We start from the raw sequence: 23,400 nt of genomic DNA, 5'->3' as shown, positions 1-23,400 counted from the left end.
TGTGTGTGTGTGTGTGTGTGTGTGTGTGTGCAAGCAGACACCAGAGGTCTAGCTTGGGTATTCCACTTCAGAGCTATCCATCTTACTATCTGAGACAGAGTCTCTCAGTAGGACCTGGAGCTGGCTGAACAGGCTAGGGTGGCTGGCCAATAAGCCTCGAGGTTCTTCCCGTCTCTGCCTCCCCAGTGCTGAGATTACTAGCATGTGCTACCATGCCTGCTGTTTATGTGGGTTCTGGGGCTTATACTTGGCTCATCATGCTTACCCAGGAAGCACATTACAGGCTGAATGGTCTCTCCAAGCTCCCCTCGATTTAAGGTGGTTTTTTTTGTTTTTTTTTTTTTTTTTGTTATTTTTTTTTTAAATATTTTATTTAGTATGTTTGATTGTGACATTGTCTCATCTAAAATGGGCTAGCCTCCAATGTGCTGTGTAGCTAAGGGCTGAGCTTTTGATTCTCCGACCTTCGCTTTCCAAATGATAGCATTGCAAGCATAGACCACTATGCTCCTTGAAGTGGTGCTAGCCCAAGTGCATACTAGGCAAGCATTCTATCAACCAAGCAACATCTCCAGCAACCTGGATTTAAAGTTCTCTGCGAATCATAATACTTTTCTAGAACCCTAAATCCTTTTGCCAAATACTCAGAACCCTATCATTCTTGCTGATTCAACTCTCACATTGCTTTCAGCCAGATCCTTAGTACCCTTTATCTATGCAGTGGCAGGAAGGGTATTTTTCCCTAACCCATATTCACAATAAGACATGTCTAGATAACTAACTAGAAAGAGAAAGGGCCCTAAGCCCACAAGAACAGGTTGATGTTGGTTCTGTACAATGAAAAGTTACAAAAAGTTGACTGCATTTCTTGGTCCAGCCACATGGTTTTCCAAAGCTAGGAAGATGGGCAGCTGTTTCATTATCCCTGGTTCCTGAGAAATCCAGGGAAGAGCTTGACCCACTGCAATTATGCTCCAGTAGTGACTCATTCTCTTTTCCATTCTCTACATGATCTCACTTGTGCAGACTCAACTAATTTAAGAGCAAAAATGGAAACAAACGGCCACAGAATCAGGTGAAATTGTCAGAACACTTGTGTCAGTTACAGACACTTTTATCCTGATAAAATATTTAACATAAATTTTATCACATGGGGTAAATATATATAACATGTTGTTTCATTGCTTACTGAACTCTCATACAGTTATTGACTTTCAGAAATGAAAGTCCTAAGATTTAGTGATGTTAATTTAGTCCCTAAAAGTATGAGGAATCAATACCAGAGATGTCTGCCCACAGAACCTGTATCATCAGATCCAAGTTTCCATGGTGGCCTTCCCTGGTGTGTGAGTCAAGCACTAAAGCACACAATGCCCTCAGTGAGAATTAAGAGAGAACAGAGAAAGGCACCTCACTTTTCAGTTTTTCTGTTTCCATATGAAAAATGGTACTTACCTTAGAGGCATTCTATGAGGGAGAGGAGATACCATCATCTTTGAACAGGGCCTGGCACACAGAAGGAGTTGTACAAATCTCTCTTATCAATGATATGGGATGATCAGCTTATCAGCAAAGCAGCACAGATCGAGGGTATGCTTATGCTTTTTAGGCACTAAAAAAACAGACTGTCAGAAACTATCCACACTGTCATAACACAGAAAAACAGCTTTTAAGACTTAGTACTTTTTCTGTAAAACTGAATTTTACTAAATTCCTGTCAATGAAGCTAAACGGAGTATCTACAGGGTAGGTGACAAATAATCTGGTGGTCAAGAAAAAAATAAAAAAGAAAGAAAAAAAGAAAAAAAGGTATGCCCCGGTGTAATTTAGAAATATAAAATTTTAGATAATACGTTTCCATGAAATGATCTATATAACCTCACAAAATCAACACACATCATTAAAAAGAGGACTGTGCCTTCAAGGATACACTACACCTCAGGGCAGAGATAACAAGAGATACCAGGAGGGCCACTCTGAAACACCCTAGGTGTTCTTAATTTCTTTAGCTTCTCTTCAGTAATTCTAAGAATAAATACCTTCATAAACACCATCATAAGGTGTTTAAAGCGTGGGAATTAAAATGTATATGGCCTCTGCAGATATGTTCATGTACAAATATAAACTTACTATTGTTAATCTAAACTAGAGAAGCATAGGCTTTAAACCAGACAAAAACATCCTCAGTAACTCACACTTTAAGTAACTCCAACAGAAACGTTATAGAGGGAAAGTCAATGAGAGATACCCAGCATAGGCCTGGAACCCCAAAACTGAAACAAGGGCAGATGGCACAGGGACAGGAGAGTAGTATAAAAAGAAAAGGACAAGACCAGACAGAAGCTCAGTGGGATGCATACGCGCTGCACTTTTTATTTGTAGAAAAGAAACAAACCAAGACACCCAATTTTGTCACTAGTGACAGGGTAGATGGGGAAAAAGAATTTTCCTCCACAGGGTCTTAAGCAACCAAGAGAAAGAAACCTGGCAAATGTCAGACACAGAATTTGGCATCACAAAAACAGTTTATGGGAAGTGTGATCTGTGTGGGAATGAACACAGAGAAGGGGTTTTCTGCACCTTGTAGTTTGTGAACAAGTGGGGACCTACCTCCAGAGGGTTCTTTCCTCATCCAACTTGATGGCTAGAGCAGGAGGATCAACAGTCCCTGTATCTTTTTATCCTAAGTCCTCTATACCCAACTGGGTAAGCAATGGATCACCCCAAGAGTCACAGGCCCAGGATCCTTGCTGTAATGTGGACTGGACACAGGCCCATGGGATAGACACAGTCGTATGAATTAAAGGTAGATTAAACTGAGAACTGTGCCTGGAGCCCTGAGACCATGTGTGGACAACAAATAAAGGTCAGGGTACACAGAGCTCAGTTAGCTTTGGCTGCGTCACTTTCTGCATTTAGTTTCCCATGGTTTCCTTCACTGCCTAAGCCTGGCTGTCCAACAACTTGCTTTGTAGACTGACCTTGAACTCAGAGATCTGCATGCCTCTGTCTCCTGAGTGCTGGAACTAAAGGCATGTACCACCATACCTGGACCTACACTTTTCTCAAATTCCTTTCAGAAGATCTGGATTGTAGTTCATTCCAGACATACTTAAGTTGACAACTGATAATAGCCATGACAACCCATCCCTAGTCAATCTGATATACAATCATATTTCCATCTCCAAATAAAAAGAAGTTATAACATAATAAACCCTAGCATGCTATAGCTATCCCTTGTACAACTGCTAACGCTTCCGTTTAGCTGGGTGGGATCTTCCCTTAGGTCACCACTCCCTTAATTCCATGTAATATCCTTTAATACAGGATTTAGTTCCATTCCACTTCCTGGTTCCCCATTAATCCCACCATACATTTTGTATTTTTTCATTCTAAGCTTGCTACGCTTGATGAAAATGCTTTAAGAGTGACCCATAGGACACAGTCTATGCTGGGCTTTTTGGAGACCTTCCTCAATGTAACTAATCTGAATCTCTTCACCTTAGCCCCTGGCAGACTCCACAGAAAAGGGCAAAAAGCATCCACATTCTTCACAAAAACACTGTAAGAATGACCTCCAGGCAACATACTAAAATTTCTCTTCTCTGAAATCCCAAGAGTTCAAATTACCCTCAGTACCAATGTCTTCCATATTCCTACTACAATGACACATTAAGCCCCACTTAAAGTCATTGCTTTCCAAATCCAAAGTCCCCAAATCCACATTCCTCCAAACAAAAACATGGTTTGGTCTATCCCAGCAAGACCCCAGTCTCAAGTCCCAACCTCTGTCTTGCTTATGTCTTCCATTGCTGTGAAGAGACACCATGACCAAGGCAACCCTTATAAAGGAAACATTTAATTGGGGCTGGCTTATGGTTTCAGAGGTTCAGTTCATTATCATCATGATGGGAAGCATGGTATTGTGCAGGCAGATTTGGTGCTGGAGGAGCCAAGAGTACTACATCTTGATCCAAAGGCAGCCAAACAATCTCCTCTGAACTGGGAAGAGCCTAAACATAAGAGATCTCAAAGCCCACCACCACAGTAAAACACTTCCTCCAACAAGGCCACACTTCCCAATATTGCCACTCCTCATGGGCCAAGTATTCAAACACATGAATCTATGGGAACCATCCCTATTCAAACCTCCACACAGAGGTAAATATTTGCTTTGAGGTTTTTTTGTTTGTTACTAAAACAATAATTGAACTGGCAAGATTTAGGGCACCCTTGGGAAATATTTTAATGCATTTTGCATTATAAGATGGACATAAGAATGTTGAGGGTCAGAGGTGGAATGTAATAGTTGGGATATCAGTGATCTCCCCAAAGACTAATGTACTAAGACTCGGTCACACATTTTATGTAGCAGTCTGAGGAAGAGCTTGGGGATGTGACTACATCCTGTGGTCTCTTTACCATTCTCAATAGATTAATCTATTCGATGAAAAACCATAATTCTAAGCACCTCAAGTAACTAGTTATCTGGCAAAGCATACTTCAAGTCCAAGTTATTCAGAACAGATAAAAGCTAGTAAACACAAATAAAGATATCAATCCTCTCAAGAAGATTTGGGGGGGGGTGTAAATAAATGTATATGCATTGAATCTGGTAAACTATGTAGATTCTTTAATGACTAGGGAAAGGATTTAGTTGAATTTACAACAGTAGATTTTGAAAGATCTGCCAGGCACTGTTTTGGGAGCTGGGGGTACATGACATCATCTTACTAAATGATACAACACAGAATAATCTGTCTTTCTATGTCTTATATATGCTAGGAGAGTCTCATTCAATATTTGCTGAATCATTAAATAGAGTAAATAAATAAGAAGCTAGAATAAAGGAGAATGACTGCCACAAACATACAAAATCCTTTCTCTCCTTCCTTAGCAATGTGACAGTAAAACATACTCTAACTTACCTTGCAACATTGCTATGGAGATTAAGTAAGTAATGTGTGAAAGACCCAATTTGTTGCAAAGCACCTGCAAGATTTTCTATAGCTGGTACTGAACCACTCCTTTAAGGTAGAACAGTAACTTCAATTCACCATAGCCTACTTCTTCTATATTGGTAAATGCACAGCAGACCCTAAAGAAACACACAAATGATACATAAACCATTTAACTTGTGCATTGAATTTATGACATCAAATGAACAATTTTCAGGGGAAAATGAGTTCTTTCAAAGTCACTTTCAAATACCTTCCAGAAGTCCTCTGTTGAAGAAAAGTCCCCTATAAAGATATAATTTTAAGTCATATTAAAATGTAATATTTGCTGTTATAAAAATTATTTTAAGTCATATAGACTCATTTATACTCATTTCCTTTCCTTTATGTTTTTCTCAAATAATGGTGAGATAAATTCAAAATATGATCATAAACACATGACACACAATCTCTATTTGTCTAATGTTCTCAAATTTCAGATGAATACTTATTGATGAACATAGTGCATTCATGTATTTCTTAAAATCAAGCTAAAATAGCCTTTAGAAAAACATCACATTTAAACAAAAACATGAATAATTTATGTTCCTTTCTACATAGTATTTTGTTCATACTATGCATAATCTTGGGGTTACCCACTTTAACTGTGGATACACTAGTGTTTAACTTTCAATTTTTTTTTTTAAAGATTTATTTATTATTATTTCTAAGTACGCTGTAGCTGTCTTCAGATGTACCAGAAGAGGGCATCAGATCTCATTACAGATGGTTGTGAGCCACCATGTGGTTGCTGGGATTTGAACTGAGGACCTTCGGCAGAGCAGTCGGTGCTCTTAACCACTGAGCCATCTCTCCAGCCCCCTTAACTTTCAATTTTAATACTTAAAAGTTACTATTCTATTAATGAATGGATAAACAAAATATACAGCCATAAAAAGGAATGAATTATTAGTACACATTAAACATGTAAGTATGAAAGAACCCACACACAAAAGCTACAATACTCTACAATCCTCTTTATGTTATGTCCAAAATCAGCAAATATACTGAGAAAATATCAGTTGTTTCCAGGGGATAAGGGAAGAGTAGATTTAAAAGTGCTTCTTCTGCAGATGAGTGAAATCTGAGACTAAAGGTAGTGGTGACTTTGCAATGTGACTAATATGTTACAGACCATTCAACTGTGTACTTTAAAAGGGTTAAGTCATCTCAACTATTAAATTAAAAAAGTAATGTTCTAATAAAGATCACAGTGTCCATGAGACTGTGATTAGGAAAGTAAGAAATATGTTTTGTAAGATGAAGATGTCTCCTTAGGAGAATTTCTGAGCAAGGGAAATTAAACCATTTTAATTACGTTTATTAACTTAGGGTATGTGAAGGTCAGAGAGAAATCTGTGGGTGTCAGCATTCTCTGACTCCATCATGAAGGCACCCGGGTTCCAATTCTGGTGCCTGGGCTTGGTGGCAAGTACCTTAACACACTGAGACATCTGACAGATCTGGGAAACTGAGATAGCATATGAAAAGGAAAACATTGCTGTTGTGGTTTATACATATAAGACCTTTCACACAAACTGAAATTAAACTTTTTGCAAGGAGGAGATAAAAGTGTCAGGCTAATCATACCAGTATAATGTCAGTTATATTTTACATACAAACATAGGCTTTTTTTTTTTTTTTTTTTTTTTTTTTGAGACAGGGTTTCTCTGTGTAGCCCTGGCTGTCATGGAACTCACTCTGAAGACCAAGCTGGCCTCAAACTCAGAAATCCACCTGCCTCTGCCTCCCAAGTGCTGGGGTTAAAAGCGTGTGCCACCAATGCCCGGCTCAAATGCAGCCTTTTCTACAGCAAGGTGCTCAGCCTAGAAAAGATTAACTCACCTTTCTAAGAAGGGTGATCTGAGATTCAGCTGGTGGAGATTTCATAGATGCTGTTTCTAGGTAGTATTATTTCAAGAAAATATTGTACGCACAGGGATCTTGCTGCAAGGAACTGCCCAGAGGTGAAAATAATGTTCTGAAAGCCAGCAACTTTGCAATGTCTCGACAGGATGGCGATGCATATTCATCTTCTGACTTAAAAGGATTTTCATAAGATGGACAGCACCAGAGGCTCTCAATTAAGGGAGATACTGTTTAGAGAGTGACACCAAGAGCTCTGGCATCCTCAGCTGGGAGACCTTCAGCTCAGAGGCCTGCCCACACTTTTGCCTGAGTCTTCATTACCTGTGCTTGTCTGAGGTCTTATGATGTTTCTTCTCTTCCTTATCTCCAGAGCTGTCCCATTTCTCTTTCTTCTCTATCTTTTCCTTATCATGTCCGGACTCCTTTTTCCCACTGGATATTTTATCTATCTTTTCAGGTTTAAATGAATCACCTTTTTCTTTGCCTGAGGATTTTGACTTCATTTTTTCCTTGTCTTTCTCATTTGGATAAAGAGACTCACAGGGACTTTCACTTTTGTGTTTTGAAACCCCCAACATTCCATTCTCATCTTTCCGCCTCTTGATTAAGTCCAGGGGTACCTCTCGGTCACTGTTTGAATAATCTCTTTTCCGCTCTTTCCGGTCCTTTTCCTCTTTTTTCTCTCTTTCTCTGGATCTTTCCCTTGACTTGTCCAAATCTTTCTTGTCTGCTTCTCTCTCTTTACTCTTGCACAATAGTGGCGGAATATGGTTGATATAGAGCTTTGCTGAAGATTCCTTGAGCTTGACAAGACTGTCCTTTATTGTGGAAGAGTGTGATGGAGAAGGATGGGAATCAACTTTGCGACGTTTTTCTCTTTCAGGTTCTGTGATATCTGTTCGGGAAACAGGTGATTTCAAGGAGCCAGAAACTGGTGCTTTTTCCCCTCCTTTAATATTCTCTTTTGACTTTATTTCCTTTGCTAAATCTCTTTCTCTTGAGGGCTCTTTCTCTTTTTCCCTTTCTTGAGTGTATTTTGATTCTACACTGGGGACAATGATCCTGAATTTCTCATCTTTAGCTTTTTCTTCCTTCTTTAATTTTTCCTTGTCTTTATCAGATTTAGGCATTCTTTCTTTGGCTTCTCTTATTTTTTCATCTTTATTTGGTTGTTCCTCCTTGGGTTTTTCTTTACTGTCTTTACCAAGTACCCTGGCCTCTGGAGTAACAGCTGGGGTCTTTTCTTTTTTCTCTTTTTCTTTCTCTTTGCCCTTTTCTTTGTCATTTTCCTTAACAGCTTTGGTGTCAGAGCCACTGTTTCCATTGCTTAAATCCCCCTTTGGTGTGACACTGGAAGCTTTCACAGCTTTCATAGCACACTGAGCTCTTTCTCGTGATTTGTCAGCTTCCTCAGTACTGCTCTCATCTAATTTAGACATTCTTCCTATGGACGAAGGCAGCCCACCACAAGGCCCACTTGGTTGTAGATTGGTAGCAGTACTTCTTGAAGGAGGGTCTTTGTGATGAAATTCATTTTCAGGTATCATGTATGACTTTCTACTTTTCAGCTGCCCAGAGTAGACCATTGCTAGTGCATATAGATCTGGTTTCTTTTCTTTTTCTTCTTGGCAGATTTTATGCACTCTTCTTTCCAAAGCCTGGCCCAGATTTAAAACCTTGGGGTACCATGGTAGAATTTTTGTTAGGACAATCAAGATATTCCTGATATGTGTATATTCACCTGTTTCGAGGCAATGTACCGATGCCTTGGTTAGTTTGTAATGCCATTTATGTACAACATGTCGAAAATTCTCATAATCTAGCTGATCAGCTTTATTTCCACCATCAAATCCAGTTGCTCGTAATATAGTAAGGAATCCTGGATAGTTTCCACATTCCTTCTCATAGGTAGATCTGTCACTGTGCCACCTAGTCACAGTCTCTAACATGCAGCAAAGAAATCTCCCATATCGACTAGCTTCATTTTCAGTAAAGCTAGCAACCATGTAAATTATGTCTGAAAAAACTCGGTCATAGCAGAGAAGTGTGGAAAAATTTGGAGTCTTCTGTTGATGGACTAACTCAACAAAATGAGCACAGTAAACAGAATCAATTGCTGAAAAAATACATCGAGGAAATATACACAACTGGAGAAATTTTGTGATGGTCTCATTTTTAGTAGATTTTGCTAAGAGCCAGTTGTCCTTTTCTAATTTCAGTCTGTGTAGAACTCGTTGTACATGCTCCATCTGTTTCTTTTCTTCTTCAAGAAGCTTGTCCTGCAAGGCAGTGCAGCGCTCTTTCTCCTTTTTCTTTTTATTTAGAGGCATTTCTTGATTGTCATCAACTGCTTTCATCTGGATCTTCAGTTTATTGACTTCGCGTTCATAGCTGGTATGTGGAACTGCAAGGTCATACATGGTCAGAGACCAGAATGTGGTATAGAAATGAGGGCTGATATCGTCCCAGACTTTGGAGATATGTAACGAGACCACTGCCTCATGGACAGGAGCCATCACCATCTCACATGACATAATGTACTTATGAACTTTATGTTGCTGCTTACTACCCTTTTCTGATTTCTTAAGTTCATCATACTTTGATGAAATATGATGTGCATACATTGGCCGAGACAGAAAAAATGCTGCATCATGGGGTGTATGAAATTCATTACAAAGCACATCAATTGAAGGAACTCTCTTTATGTAATCATCTGTGCTTAGATTTGATGCTAAAAACCCACCAAATTGTACCAAGGTATCATGACACTGGTCATATAGCTTTCCTACAAGTTTTAAATGTTTCTCTCCACCTTCCTGAAATATCACCCCATTCCTCTGCTGTGCCATAAGTAAACAAAGAGGAAGGGCAAGATCATGGTCCAGTAGTGCATCCTTTAATCTCTGGGAGGATTTTTTAGTGTTTCTAATCTGGCCAAAATAGCCACCTTCAGCTTTCAGTTGTTCCCCACCTGTCATAGCCTCAAGCTGCTCCATTGTCATTTCCTCTGTAACTTCTATTCCTGCCATTTTTTGTACTACTTCTTTCAATATAAGTAGGTCAAAACTTTTGCCTGCCTTTAACTGATTGGCTACATACTGAAGAAGACCAGCAAGATCAATTGGGTATTTACGAAAAACTGCACCACAGAAACTAGCCAGACTCTGAAGCCAGTTGGAGATGGTTGTGTCATCATGTTTCATCCTTTCTTTTTCTGGATTAGCTAGTGCTTCAATGATACAATAAGCTAAAACATCGTAATTCAATGCAGTGAGGTATTTCAATGAGTCTACCACAGGGGTTATTAAGTTATCATACTTCTGTATTTGTGACAAGATATAATCAAACAAAATGGTTGGATTACTGTGGCTCAATTTCCCAATCTGTCTTCCTGAAGGCTTCACATTTTCCTTGGTTAGGCGCTTCATGATGTATTTGGCTCTGTCTATTGTATGAGCTTTAACTTTCACTAAAAGTGGATTGCTGTTGTAAGTCTCATTCTTCCACTGTCCATATAAGCGATATCTATGCTGATAAGGAAATGTTTTAAACATTCCCCATAGTTCCTCAGACATGCACGCATTGCAATCCATTAATGAAAGAGAAGGAAGCAGTACCTGGTCAGTAACACTAAGCAAACAACTAAGGATAGCTTCCATTTTCTCTTTATTTTCTTGTTTCCCATCAGACTGAAATTCCTTCATAAATGACTTGCCTATGCGCACAACCTTTGCAAATAAGATGGGATCATGAGAAAGGTGAGGACCAAGGTAACAGAACATACTGAATACATCTCTCCTTAAGTCTTCAAAGCTCTCTGCTTGCTTTGGTGCCTTCTTGTTTTGTAAAGCATTGACAGGTGAGCCTTTAGCACCTTTAGGAACACCAACTCTTCGGTAAATAGGCTCAATAGTTATGTGTATAAGATTGCAAACAGCAAGGGCTATTACTTTATGTGATGTTGCATAGTATGGAGGCATATGGTCCATAATACTTTGTGCATGTTGCCAATCACCGATAATTAACAAGGCTTCCAACAAACCAAGTTTTTGGTTGTCAGGTGCCTTCTCTACCTTATCATCTTTTTTCTTTTCTTTCTCTCGCTCATCACTTTTTTCAGAAGGCAATACAACCATTGTAAGTTTTTTAACAATTTGCTTAGCTTCCACAATTTCTCGTTTGTATTCATTCATAATGCAGCTATCAGCTGGAAGAAGGTGCACATAGAGATCATTCAAATCAATAAGGTTAAACTGCAGGAGCACTGCTGCAGCTCTATACAAGGATGATGGAGTCTCACCATTTGGCTCCTGGTAAAACTTGAATTTGAACCCAAGAATATGACACAGTGTCTGTGGTTCACACATATTCATATAAGCTTCTAATAAAGGTATAAAGAAATCATGGTGTTCTGGCCTGCACTCAAACACTTCTAAAATGATATCCAAAACTCTATTGGGGTCTAGATTAAAGCACCCTATTAAAGATTTGAGAATTTCTAAGATTAAATCACTAGTGATATTGCCAGATAAATCTTGCCCTAATTCAACAATCAGCTTGGCATAGCCTTCATTTTCTTCTCTTAACAAATTGAACTTCTGCTGTTTATAGAAGAGTTTCGTTTTGATCTTAACTGATTTTTGATTGAACTGTTGCGATTGTTTGATAAGGCCTAATGATTCCAATGTTTCTGGATCCAAGCGTTCCTTTAGAACTGTATCTGAAACTAAATATAAACATGCTAGTATCAGTTGTGTAAAATGATCTCTTTTGCTTTTTTCTTCTAGACAATTCGTCTCAATATCTAATATGTAGAATATATCAGCAAGAATAAACGGAATATCTTCTCGAAATTCACTGATGTCATTAAGAACATTTGAGGCCTGTTCGGGCTTTAAAGTTCCTTTAATGACATGGTATGACAACTCATACAGTGCTTGTTGAAAATCTCTACAAGTAAAAGAGTCTCGGCTTTTACTTTCACTGAGAATCCGGCACAAATGCAAAAACTCGCCTCTCCCAGATTTTTCCCAGGTCTTGATCCACTCTGCAGGAACCACTACTGTTGTCGAGGCCATCGCCATCTTCTCTTCCCTAGTAAGAGAAATTGGATGTACAGTCTGTACTTATGCACTAACACTCTTGCTTCCAGGAGGTTCAAGGAAAGACCCGCTCAGAGTAAACATCAGGATGTTCCGAAGAAAGGGTTTTAGTTGTTTTTCTGGTTCAGGATCTGGAAGCAGTGAGTTTCAGATGCTCAGTGCTGTAGGTCACTGTAACAAAGAGAGAACCAAATAAGATTCCAGAAGCCAGCAAGTTCCTAAGTTCCCTAAGCCAAATATCTTATATAGTCTTCATATCATCTTATGCAAAATAGCTGACTCCAATAGGCTATTCAGTAGACCCTGTGGCTGCTGAGGTGGCTGTCTCAGAATTCCACATTAGCCTTGACATCTATCTCCTCATCCTGAACCTGTGCTTGATCTGCTTATTCTTCCTACAAACACTAAGGGATGTGTCTCAGTTCCCCAGGTAAATTCTCCATTCTTCTTGGTTCTGTTCTTTCTCCGAAAAAGAATGACTCCTTCCTGACTACCACCTGAGATACTCCAATTTCTGTGGCCATGGCTACTGGAAGATCTTTTCTTCCCTGTAGCTTCACCATTCTTCTCTGGTCCCCCTGAAGCCTGAAGTGTTAACTTCCCCAAATGCCTCTCTGCCTATTAGTATACTCAACTCTACCACATCACTTTAGTTACTACATTGATTCATTATCTGTTTCCTTTCTGGAGGAGGCTGACTGACAAATAACCACTTACCTCCTGTCATTCAAATCCTGTGTGGGAATCTCTAACCAAGCCACAAATACTGTGAGTTCATACTGAATGAACCAAGGAGGTAGGAAGATAACATGAAGATACAGGTTTGACATATGGCCGTGTACCTACTACTTATATGAACCTAAGTGAGTTTTAATTTCCTCTTCTAGAAAATAGAACAACTGTCTACTTGATAGAATTTCCTGATATGGAGATAAAAATAATTAGAACTTATTCAGGAGTCATTATTTCCACTTGCAAGATAGAAACCATAAATGTTACTTACAGTTCATTTGTCCCTCTAGAAGAGCTCATAGTAGCCCCAGGTATCTTGCCCATCCATCTCTCATGGAACAATAGACAGATATTATACCCTCTGCAAAAGCTTTGTGTGGATCTAGAGCAGCAGTTCTCAAGCTGTGGGTCATGACCTTACCTTTGGAGGTTGCATATCAGCCTATATATCAATTCATAACAGTAGCAAAACTACAATTATGAAGAAGCAATGAAATAATTTCATGGTTGGGGTCATCACAACATTAGAAACTGTGTTAAAGAGTTGCAGGATTAGGAAAGTTGAGAACCACTGACATAGAGAACAGAAGAGTGAAGAGTTGAAAGAGTAAGACCTGACAATGAATAAGATTACTTCAATGAATGTGAAACTATAATGGATGAACTATTACTAATCGTAATAGGGTTTCCTGTGAGTTTTTTGCTAAAAACTATTTTTAAAATACTTTTTACTTCTAAATATGGTAGACATGTGCAAATACACAAATATATGCATTTTAAGCAGTGATCTTAAAATGTTTCCTTTTCCTTTCATGTTTTAGACTGTTTCTGTTGCTGAAATTCTCAGGGTCTGTTGGACCTTTCATGGCTTTCAGAGTGAAGAAATAGCTCTGCTTGGTTGCAGGACCCTCTGCTGCACAATCAGAGACGCCTATAGCTTTGTTATTTAAAAGACCTAAATTCACTCTATGTGAGCCCAGACCCTGCCCTGAGCCACATATGGATGAAGGACAGTTGCACACAAGTCAGGAACAGCTATTCCATAAGTCCAAGGTATACAGCATTGGACACATGCTAGATCAGCTGTCAAACAATTTGCATTCCAGCTGCACTTAATTTTGAATACTTATTTGCCTCTGGCTCAATATGTTCATGTCTTGGAATCTTGAACAGCTGCTAACACTCCTGAGGTTAACTTGAGTTTTAAAGAAAGTAAGAAGGTCATCAAGAGCTTCAGTGCAGTTCCAGGCCAGCCTGGTCTACAAAGTGAGTTCCAGGACAGCCAGGGTTACACAGAGAAACCCTGTCTCGAAAAACCAAAAGAAAGAAAGAAAAAGAGCTTCAGTGCAGCCCAAAGAAATGTAAAAGTATTTGCATACTGTCAATTGCAATGGAAGGTATCAGTTTTCTTCTTTCTAGATGGAAAAAAAACCCATGTTCTCTAAATTAAATGCACTATGAAGGACAAAGTAAGAGTGTGGAATAACTTTAAATGAAAACCAAAAAGAATACTACTAAATGTCAGGTAACAGATACATGTATCACAGATGACATTATTCTTTATTTAATTCTTGTTTTAACACTTGAATTTCCACTTCTCCACAACAAAATCCAAAACAATATACACTAAAACACAGGTCATTAAAACAAGCAGCACTTAAACTAATTGAAGCAGCTTTCAAACACAATCACTTCAAAATAGCTAGCATAGCATAGACTTTATTGTTCCTACCTTTGAAAAATATATGTATGAATATTTAATTATACATTAAATTATAAAACTATATTTTGTAAATGTCAATCACATGAAAAGAAAAAAAATCAAAGCACTGTAAGAAAAGGAAAATGGAAAACAACAGATTAATGATTACAAGTCATGAAATGTGAACAGATTAAATATTTACCAGATGACCAAGTTCCAAAAACTAGTTAAAAATGAAAAAGGCATCTTTAAAACTTTTATGATCATTTAAAATGAGCATCTTATATACTTCTGATAATTATATATCCATGAAGCACCTGAAGTGAGCTCCACTATAATGAGTGGATTATATGGAAAGTTGCTTGAGGGAGCATATGGGAATGGTATGGATGGGCTAAAAGGCATTCTACACTGAATAAAGTTGTATCCTGGAGGCCACAACAAACATGGAAACAGTCACTCCATAGATCAGTGATAATAAAGAAAAAAACAAGCTGGCTCTTCATGGATATTTTTTTTCTGAATTCAGTTTCTTATGAGTATTTGCAAGCACACATTTATGAATGCAAGGCTTTGACCTTTGGGCATGCACTGCTAAATGGCACTATAGCTCACTCAGTGTTTGCTATGAGCTGTCATCCACAGCCCCTGTGCTTTGCTATTCTCAAGGAGTCTCTATGTATTGCCCTGGCTGCTGCAAAACTTGCTACCTCTAGTGGTACCCACCCCAGCTTCTCAAATATTTGTTAATTCACAGGCATTTACCACCATACCACAATTCTTCTCCAAGAACATCCTCTAGTTATTTCATCAAATACTAGTAGACGAACCAAAAAGACTTTATGGTTGCAACTAAAACTCTAAATCGTCAGCTCTACAAAGGTGAGATTATAGAGGTAGGCCTGATTTAATCACATAAACTCCTTTAAAGGCAAAAACTAGAAGTAAGAGAAATCCCATTTTTCAGAAGGACTCAACATGTTTTGAAGGTGAGAGGGATCACTTAGGAAAAAGGCTGGAAGTCTGGAGAAGCTGGGGTAGCGGTGCGGCTAGTGGACAAACATCATAGGTCATAGGGACGTTAGTGCTAACATCTAATGGAACTTGATTTTACCTACAACTGGACTCTGATTGGAAGCAGCTTCAGGTATAATTCCTTAACTGAATCCCGATGGCTGACACTGATTTGGCCTCTGGTAACCTAAAAATCCTAGATTAGCTTTAAGTCTTGATCACCAAAAACAGTTACAGAGTAGATGTTGTTTTAATATACTTAATTACTATCTGTTATTTCATAGTGAAAACAGATACAATTCTCCTTTCCACTTCCACATGACTCTCACCTTCAACGGGAGTATGTAATATTGTGGAATACCAGTGTTAAATTTGTGTCCTACCCGGTGACCGTAAACTTGTCTCCACTACTTCAGTCTCCAAAGGACATTCTACCTGCTAATTTCTGGCTTTACTAGTATGATGAAATGCTTTCTACATAACTCTCTTGCTCTATTCTTCAATCTTTGCAGGACTATATCTTAGAGTTTATTCAAACTACCTTTATAAATGAGAAAGCCACACTTACTGTGGTTTTCATTTATTGGGGTAAGTTTTTTGTGCACTGTGTAAAAGTTGTCTTTGTTTTATTCAAATGTTGATTTTTGTACCAGGAGAGAGCTGCTGAGCACTGTTCAGGTCTCTGGTATTGTTGTTTTTATGGATTATCACCTGCCTCAGTATTTTGAAAAAAAAAATATAGATCTACCTCACCTTCTAACTGGTTTAATAAAGAGCTGATGACCAACAGCTGAGGCAGGAAAGGAAAGGCGGGACTTCTGGTCTAGAGAGGCTCTGTGGGAAGAATCAGATGAGAGAGCATGACACCAAGGTGCAGGGACTGAGAGAGAGGTAATGGGGAGGTAGGGCATGGACTAGAATAAACAGGTTAATTAAATAAGACTTAGGTCCAGCGGGTGGGAACCTGGAAGCTTACAGTAGACACAGATTGATAGGAGAAGAAAAGGTTTACCTTACAGGCATGCAGATGCAGAGGCCTTTTGAACGGCCAGAGATGCTGAGGAGTTTGCATGCTGACTAAGCAAGTGAAAAAGAAAGGAAGGTTTCTCAGGTAAACTGCTCATGGCATGTGTAGCTCTGGTGCCCCCAGCATGTGTAGCTCTGGTGCCCCCAGCATGTGCAGCTCTGGTGCCCCCAGCATGTGNAGCTCTGGTGCCCCCAGCATGTGCAGCTCTGGTGCCCCCAGCATGTGTAGCTCTGGTGCCCCCAGCATGTGCAGCTCTGGTGCTCCCAGCATGTGCAGCTCTGGTGCTCCCAGCATGTGTAGATTTGGTGCTCCCAGCATGTGCAGCTTTGGTGCTCCCAGCATGTGTAGATTTGGTGCTCCCAGCATGTGTAGCTTTGGTGCTCCCAGCATGTGTAGCTTTGCTGGCAGTTCCCAAAAGCATCCTTTTCTGAAAGGTTTTCTCCTGCAAGTTTTTAAATCATTCGACTTGTTGTTAGTTACTCTTTTTCTAGTAAATTATTTTCTGTTTCCATCATCTAATTTAGTATTCTATTTGACGATGAACACCTCTAAGACATTACTTAAACTACAATTTGTAGGGTTATCACGTAAACAGCTTTTCTTTTTCTTCTGCTGACTCTTTTGTTATTTAGGGTCAGCCGGAATTTTCTGTTTCAAGTAGACCTAACTGGAATGTAAACATCAAAATGTTTGAGAACAAGGAGAAAGAGAGGGTGGGAGTGGGACAAATAGGACATTAAAAACCACTGTGTTAAAAGAATTGCTTCATCTGAAAAAAATAAAGTAAAAGAGGTAAAATATTTGAGTCAGCTTTAAACTGAAATACTAAAGTATCAATAGCTAAATACATATTTAAATAATCTTGGCTCCTTAATTTCTATGAAAGGAAGATACATGTTTACATTAATGAGCTTTTATAAACTGTTGGTATGAGAATAAATTTTAAATAGCTCTTTTCATGTCCTTACTAAGAAGTGACAGTTAAAAATTCTAAATGACACTCAATTTAATGGCAAAGACTATAAAGAGAAAGTGGCTACATTTTAATCAGAAATCTAGAAAAAGATGTAAAGTGAATTATTTTGGTGTTAAAATATAATTTTGTCCAAATTCACTAAATGTGTAAGCAATACTTCAAAATGTAAATTTAAAGAAAGAAAAATAAATGGTTATAAAGAAAATATACCTTTTGATAAGGAAAATGATGAAAAATAAAAATGTAACACAGAAGGATTACACAAAATGAATTCTTTTTTTTTTTTTTTTTTTTTTTTCTCAAGACAGGGTTTCTCTGTATAGCCCTGGCTGTCCTGGAACTCACTTTGTAGACCAGGCTGGCCTTAAACTCAGAAATCCTCCTGCCTCTGCCTCCCGAGTGCTGGGATCAAAGGCGTGCGCCACCACGCCCAGCCATAAAATGAATTCTTAAATGTTTGTTTACATACACACACACACACAGACATACATTCTTTGTCTGCATGTACACCCACACATCAGAAGATCCCATTATTGATGACCTTAAGCCAGTAAGCCACATGGTTGTTAAATATTACTCAGGACTTCTAAAAGAACAGAGCAGCCAGTGGTGCTCTTAACAGCTGAGCCATCTCTTCAGCCTCCACAACAAGGCTTATAGAAGGAAATATATGTATAATTTAGTTGGCTATAATTAGATACATACTTAAGTTTTTCTAAAGAGAAAAAATTTTGATAAAATAATGTATACAACCAGAATTTGATTATCTATGCTTAAAACCAATTTCTTAAAACAGACCTGATCTTAATACAATTTTTAAGAAGTGATAAGGAACAATGATTTTTATGCTGTTTTCTGGGACATGGCTATTCTAATTGTGACTATTGTAAGTGTTCTCATCTAGTTTCATTTCTTCTCTAAAACACTGACAATTAGATTCATTAAAATAAAAACCAAACAAGCAAAGTTAACAACTATGTTTAAATGAACCTTTCAACTAAAAATTAACTGCTACAAATTACAAATTAACTGTTCTGGCACTGTTTTTCTATAAGTTACTATTACTAAAAATAATTGTTTTGTGGTTCAAATTGAGTCTACAACCTAAATCTGTCTGGCACTGGTTTGTTATCTATTTTTCCTTCATTCAATAGTACAATGCCTAGCAAAGTAACGTTGACCCAGTTTGAGATAATATCCATCCCCTACAGCAGTGGTTCTCAACTTCCCAATGCTGTGACATCGTAAAATTATATGCATAACACTGACTCTGTTAATCATTATTCCTCCAAAGTAGAAACAGATCAGGCCAGTAACAGGAACAGGTTCATTCTGGCAATGCGAGGCAATTAAAATTTAACTATGCTATGGTTCTTTAATAGTGTTCTCAGGAAAGCAAACTAACAGCCAAAATGCAGGAACATGAAGGAAACGACAAAGCTGTCAGAGCAAAGGAAAATTGCTAACTCCATTCTCAAAGTAAACTGACCTGAAAGGCTTTCAGTCATTGCCTGAGTCAAGCATCACAGAAGACTGGCTAGGCAAGAACAGAGACCTCAGAAGCTGCCTGTATACCCATGCCTTAGGAGTTGACAGGAGGCTTAGGATGGACAAACTAGGCAGTGTCTATGTACTTAGCTGAAAACCCCAAATTTCGGAGTACATACTGAACGAACCTAACTGGTAAGATTCTCAAACTCTATTACTAACCTTTCTTAAACACAGCCCTGTCCATCTACTTCAAGACCCAGCTATACCACTCCTGGGCATATACCCAAAAGATGCCCCACTATACCACAGGAACACTTGCTCAACTATGTTCATAGCAGCTTTATTTTTTTATTTTTATTTTTATTTTTTTTTGGTTTTTCGAGACAGGGTTTCTCTGTGTAGTCCTGGCTGTCCTGGAACTCACTCTGCAGACCAGGCTGGCCTCGAACTCAGAAATCCGCCTGCCTCTGCTTCCCAAGTGCTGGGATTAAAGGCGTGCGCCACCACGCCCGGCGCAGCTTTATTTTTAATAGCCAGAAACTGGAAACAACCTAGATGGCCCTCAATTAAAGAATGGATAAAGAAAATGTGGTACATCTATCTACACAATGGAATGCTATTCAGCTATTAAAAACAAAGACAACAAGAATTTTGTAGGCAAAAGAATGAACCTTGAAGACATCATTCTGCGTAAGTAACCCAGACCCAAAAGAATGCACATGACAGGAGCCTAGCATGGCTGTCCCCTGATAGGCCCCACCTGGGTGGAGCTCTGGGATTCTTATGGAAGAGTTGGGGAGGACTGAGGGCCCTGAAGGAAATAGGAACTCCATAGGAAGACTAACAGTCAACTAACCCGGACCCCAGGGAGCTCTCAGAGACTGAACCACCAACCAAAGAGCATACATGGACGAGACTAAGCCCCTCAACACTCCCCCACCCCTCACTCCCCGGGCCAATTGCAGCTCAGTCTTCAAGTTGGGTCCTGAACAACTGGAACAGGGGCTATCCCAAAAGCTGTTACCTGTCTGCGGAATCTGTTCCCCTAACTTGGCTGTCTTGTTTGGCCTCAGTAGGAAAAGCAGTATCTAACCCTGCAGAGACTTGATGTGCCAGGGTTGAGAGGGTCTCCACTCAGAGAAGGCATGAGGTGGAGGGACTGTGAGAGGGGGAGATGGGGAAAAGACAACCATAAAAATGTAAAGTGAATTTTAAAAATTTGAAAAAAACAAACTTAAAGGCAATTAGATGGACTGTATAAAACAGTCACCTTGTACCTGTCCCTGGTACCTTTCTAATAATTTCACTCTCCAAGAAAGGTCTAGAAGTTTCTTAATGAATACACTTTACAGTATCAAATTAGGTATTCTGTTCAACATAGCCACGGGTTCTAGAAACAGTAACTTTATCCATGCTTCCTTGCTGTGGTCTGGTTTATTGGTTTAGACCTATTCTAAGTGAAAGGAGAGGAAAAGGAGGAGGGTGGGAACCCCTATACTACATACAGACATTTGATACACACGCATACATGCCTCTCTACATCAGCAGTGGTAGGAATGAGACTCAGCTTACATAATATATAGGCATTTGATACACATACACACGTATGCCTCTCCATACCAGCAGTGGTGGGAATTAAACTTGGCCTACATGGTTTATTTTCATAATGCCTCTATGTCAGCAGTTCTCTAACTTTCCTAATGCTGCGACACTTTAATACAGTTAGTTCCTCATGTTGTAGTAACCCAACTATAACATTATTTTTGTTGCAACTTCATAACCTACTGTTATGAACTGTAATGTGAACACGGTTTCCAATGGCCTTAGGCAACCCATGCTGCTTACGCCATGTTTTGGAACTACAAAGCTTGCTGGTATCAAGATAACTGTTAAGTACAAAGAAGCTAGCATCCCCATTTTGGCTTGAAATGAAGCGAGAGAGTATTTATATGAGTGTTTAAGATTAAGACGTCTTCCGCAAAGCGTCCAAAAGAATAACTTCTGCCAAATATTTGGGCATATCATGGAGACACGCCTTCAAGATTGTATAAAGTATACTGCAGTGTTTTCAGGACTCTATAAACAATCAACGTTCTTGTCCAAGCACCTTGGCTGAGTTTCTTGAACTGAGGGGAAGAGTTAACAATAATGCCCAGTGTCAATTTAACACAGTTGATAATGTTCTGATTTTGGTTGTAAATATGATCCTCAAAATCTCCTACGGGCGGTAAATTTCTGAGGGCAAATGCAGCAGGCAAACCTAGGGACGGCAAAACACACTCCTAAAATCCTGGCACTCTGTCCTTTCTCTTAATCTGACCGTAACCACCTTCCCCGTACCCAGCATTTCCACAGCTTCAGAATATTGCAGAAAACTACTTATTAGAACTGGGTGAGGAATAATTAAGTCATTCCCCGTAGTGCTGTCAACTCTTCACCCCTTTCGCTCCAGTTCCTGAGTTTACTGCACCTGGCACACGGTTTAACCCTTCGGAGCTCGCGGTCCAGAAACCACTTCCTGCCCGCCGGCCAGGTGGGCGACCTATGTGCCCAGAGACGCTCACGGGAGCCACCAAACGCCGGGGCTGAGACCCGTTCGCCTCCAGATCGCCCCGGAAAGATTCGGGGGTCCGCGGCTTTCCCCTGCGTGTGTTAGCACAGCCCGGTCCGCCGAGCCGCCGCCGAGCTGGACGGAGGCCGCAGCCTGCCCGCGTGACTGGGGCCGCCAGGCCGACTCACCGCTCGCTCGCGCTCCGCCAGCCGCGCCGGCTCCCGCCTCCCTGCTCCAGCCGCCGCGATCCGCCTCTACGCCGCGGCTCGGGAAGGGCTTCACCGCTCCGCGCCCTCCTGACCCAGCTCGACAAGGACACCAACGACACACCACCGACTCCACAGAGCGGTGGAAAACCGGTCCGGATCTCCTCGACGTTTGGCTGACGTCACTGCCGAGGGACGGCGGCGGTGCAGCGAGTCCTCTGCGCATGCGCGGCAGCACTTCGGTTGCAGGCTGAAGGGGTGTGGGGGGTGGCGGGGGGGGGGACTGAGGTCGTTGGTCATCACTGCGCCTTTCTTTGTTAGAAAATGCCTTGCTGAGGTGACTGTGCGCACTCGCGGTTTCATTTGAATGTGAATGTGAATGCTAAATACAAACAATTCTGAGAGCTTTCTGAAAATTATGTGGTTCAACTGGTGGAAAATCTGGTAGTGTGTTATGGAAAAAGTCTGTTTATCTCCCAAAGTATGTTGCATCTCAAGACTACAAGTCAAGCCATGAGTTAGGGAAGGATGACTAAAATACTTGTTCACTGTAGACAGCTGTCAAAATGTGTTCCCAACCAAACCCTTAAAGCTATTTATAAAACTTTTTATCAGAAGGATGTATGCATTATACAGAAACTTGGAAATATTTTATTGTTCTTGCACATTATACTGGGAGAACTGGGACATTGCTACTCGTGGGTGTCTGTCATGCTCCCTTTCCATTATGAATAGAAGCTTTCATGAGGGGTGAAAGTTACACTTCTTTATTTTTAGATTAAAATTCTTTTTAATGTAAAAAGGCATCAGGTTTTAAATACACAAAGAATTAAACTTTCATTTTGACATTATCTCCGAAAATTGTCATTCCTGTTTTTATCTGGTTATTATGTTGTGTATGTATAAATTCAATAAATTCTTCAGGAGTCCATATCTGACCATTATGTCACAAAGCAACAGAAATACATAAAATCAAATGAGATGTGCATATATGAATATATGTATCTCAAACACATGACTTAATAAGGGTTTTTTTTTTTTGTCTCAATAGTAAGCTCTAGACAGATAGAGACCCACATTTAAAAAAAATAAAAATCTTACCATGACCAGGCATATAACAGTAGGTGTGGTCACTTTCCAAGCAATTATTTCTATTAAATGTCTTTGCCCAATATGAAAATAATGAACGTGGGTGGGAGATTGTTCATTTTTCTTTCCCCAGCAACTATTTAATGCCTGCAGCTTGGTGAGAGCTGCACTTACCTGCAAACATCATGTCATTTTCCTTTATCCCGTGGTGTATCTGTGCCCCATTTTCATTGCCCGTCCATCACTTGAAGGGTGTAGCCTCCTTCCAGCCTCGAAGCAGGCTGGTCCAGACCTCTGCAGCCACTAGCACTGGGCCACCTGCGGTGGTATCTTCCGATCTGCCAAACCGGCTCTACCGTTTGCACCTGCCGGTGCTCTTTAAAACAATCACCTTTCAGGGCAGACGCCGCTCCCTGCTGCTAAGCTCGGAGCTCCTCCAGAGTCATCTTCCTGAAGATCCGCCTACCTGCTCGCACCTGAACTAGGGCCCAAGACTGGGGCTGGGGGTTCCCCCAGGCTATATAAACTGAGTAATTCATTAAACATTGGGGCTTTGATCAGAATCTTTTGTCCTAGCCCGTCCCTCATTCTTTTCAGAAAATCCTGCCAGCCTGACAAGNTTTTACAGGTTCTTTTACTACTGA

General features: G+C 39.9%; 1 pseudogene across 11 annotated transcripts in view; it reads right to left on the bottom strand.

Annotated features, from left to right (window-relative positions):
* LOC110330927 overlaps positions 1-21,854 on the bottom strand; it is a 35,270-nt pseudogene extending 13,416 nt beyond the window's left edge. For 3 of the 11 annotated variants that reach the window (XR_003845005.1, XR_003845007.1, XR_003845002.1), the window contains exons 1-5: positions 21,650-21,854; positions 6,843-12,139; positions 5,212-5,243; positions 4,929-5,098; positions 1,456-1,612 (exon numbers count right to left, since the gene is read on the bottom strand). The product of XR_003845005.1 is annotated as a THO complex subunit 2 pseudogene, transcript variant X4 (transcript). Of the gene's footprint in view, positions 1-1,455; positions 1,613-4,132; positions 5,099-5,211; positions 5,244-6,746; positions 13,971-21,380; positions 21,572-21,649 lie in introns of those variants that run through there. The other 8 variants (XR_003845008.1, XR_003845006.1, XR_003845010.1 and 5 more) reach the window with 8 other exon arrangements.
* Positions 21,855-23,400: the final 1,546 nt, after the last annotated feature.

This window comes from Mus pahari, chromosome 13, assembly GCF_900095145.1.
Source record: "Mus pahari chromosome 13, PAHARI_EIJ_v1.1, whole genome shotgun sequence".
Taxonomy (NCBI): domain Eukaryota; kingdom Metazoa; phylum Chordata; class Mammalia; order Rodentia; family Muridae; genus Mus; species Mus pahari.
The sequence above is the reverse complement of the archived record's forward strand: the minus strand, read 5'-3'. Positions and strand labels throughout refer to the sequence as shown.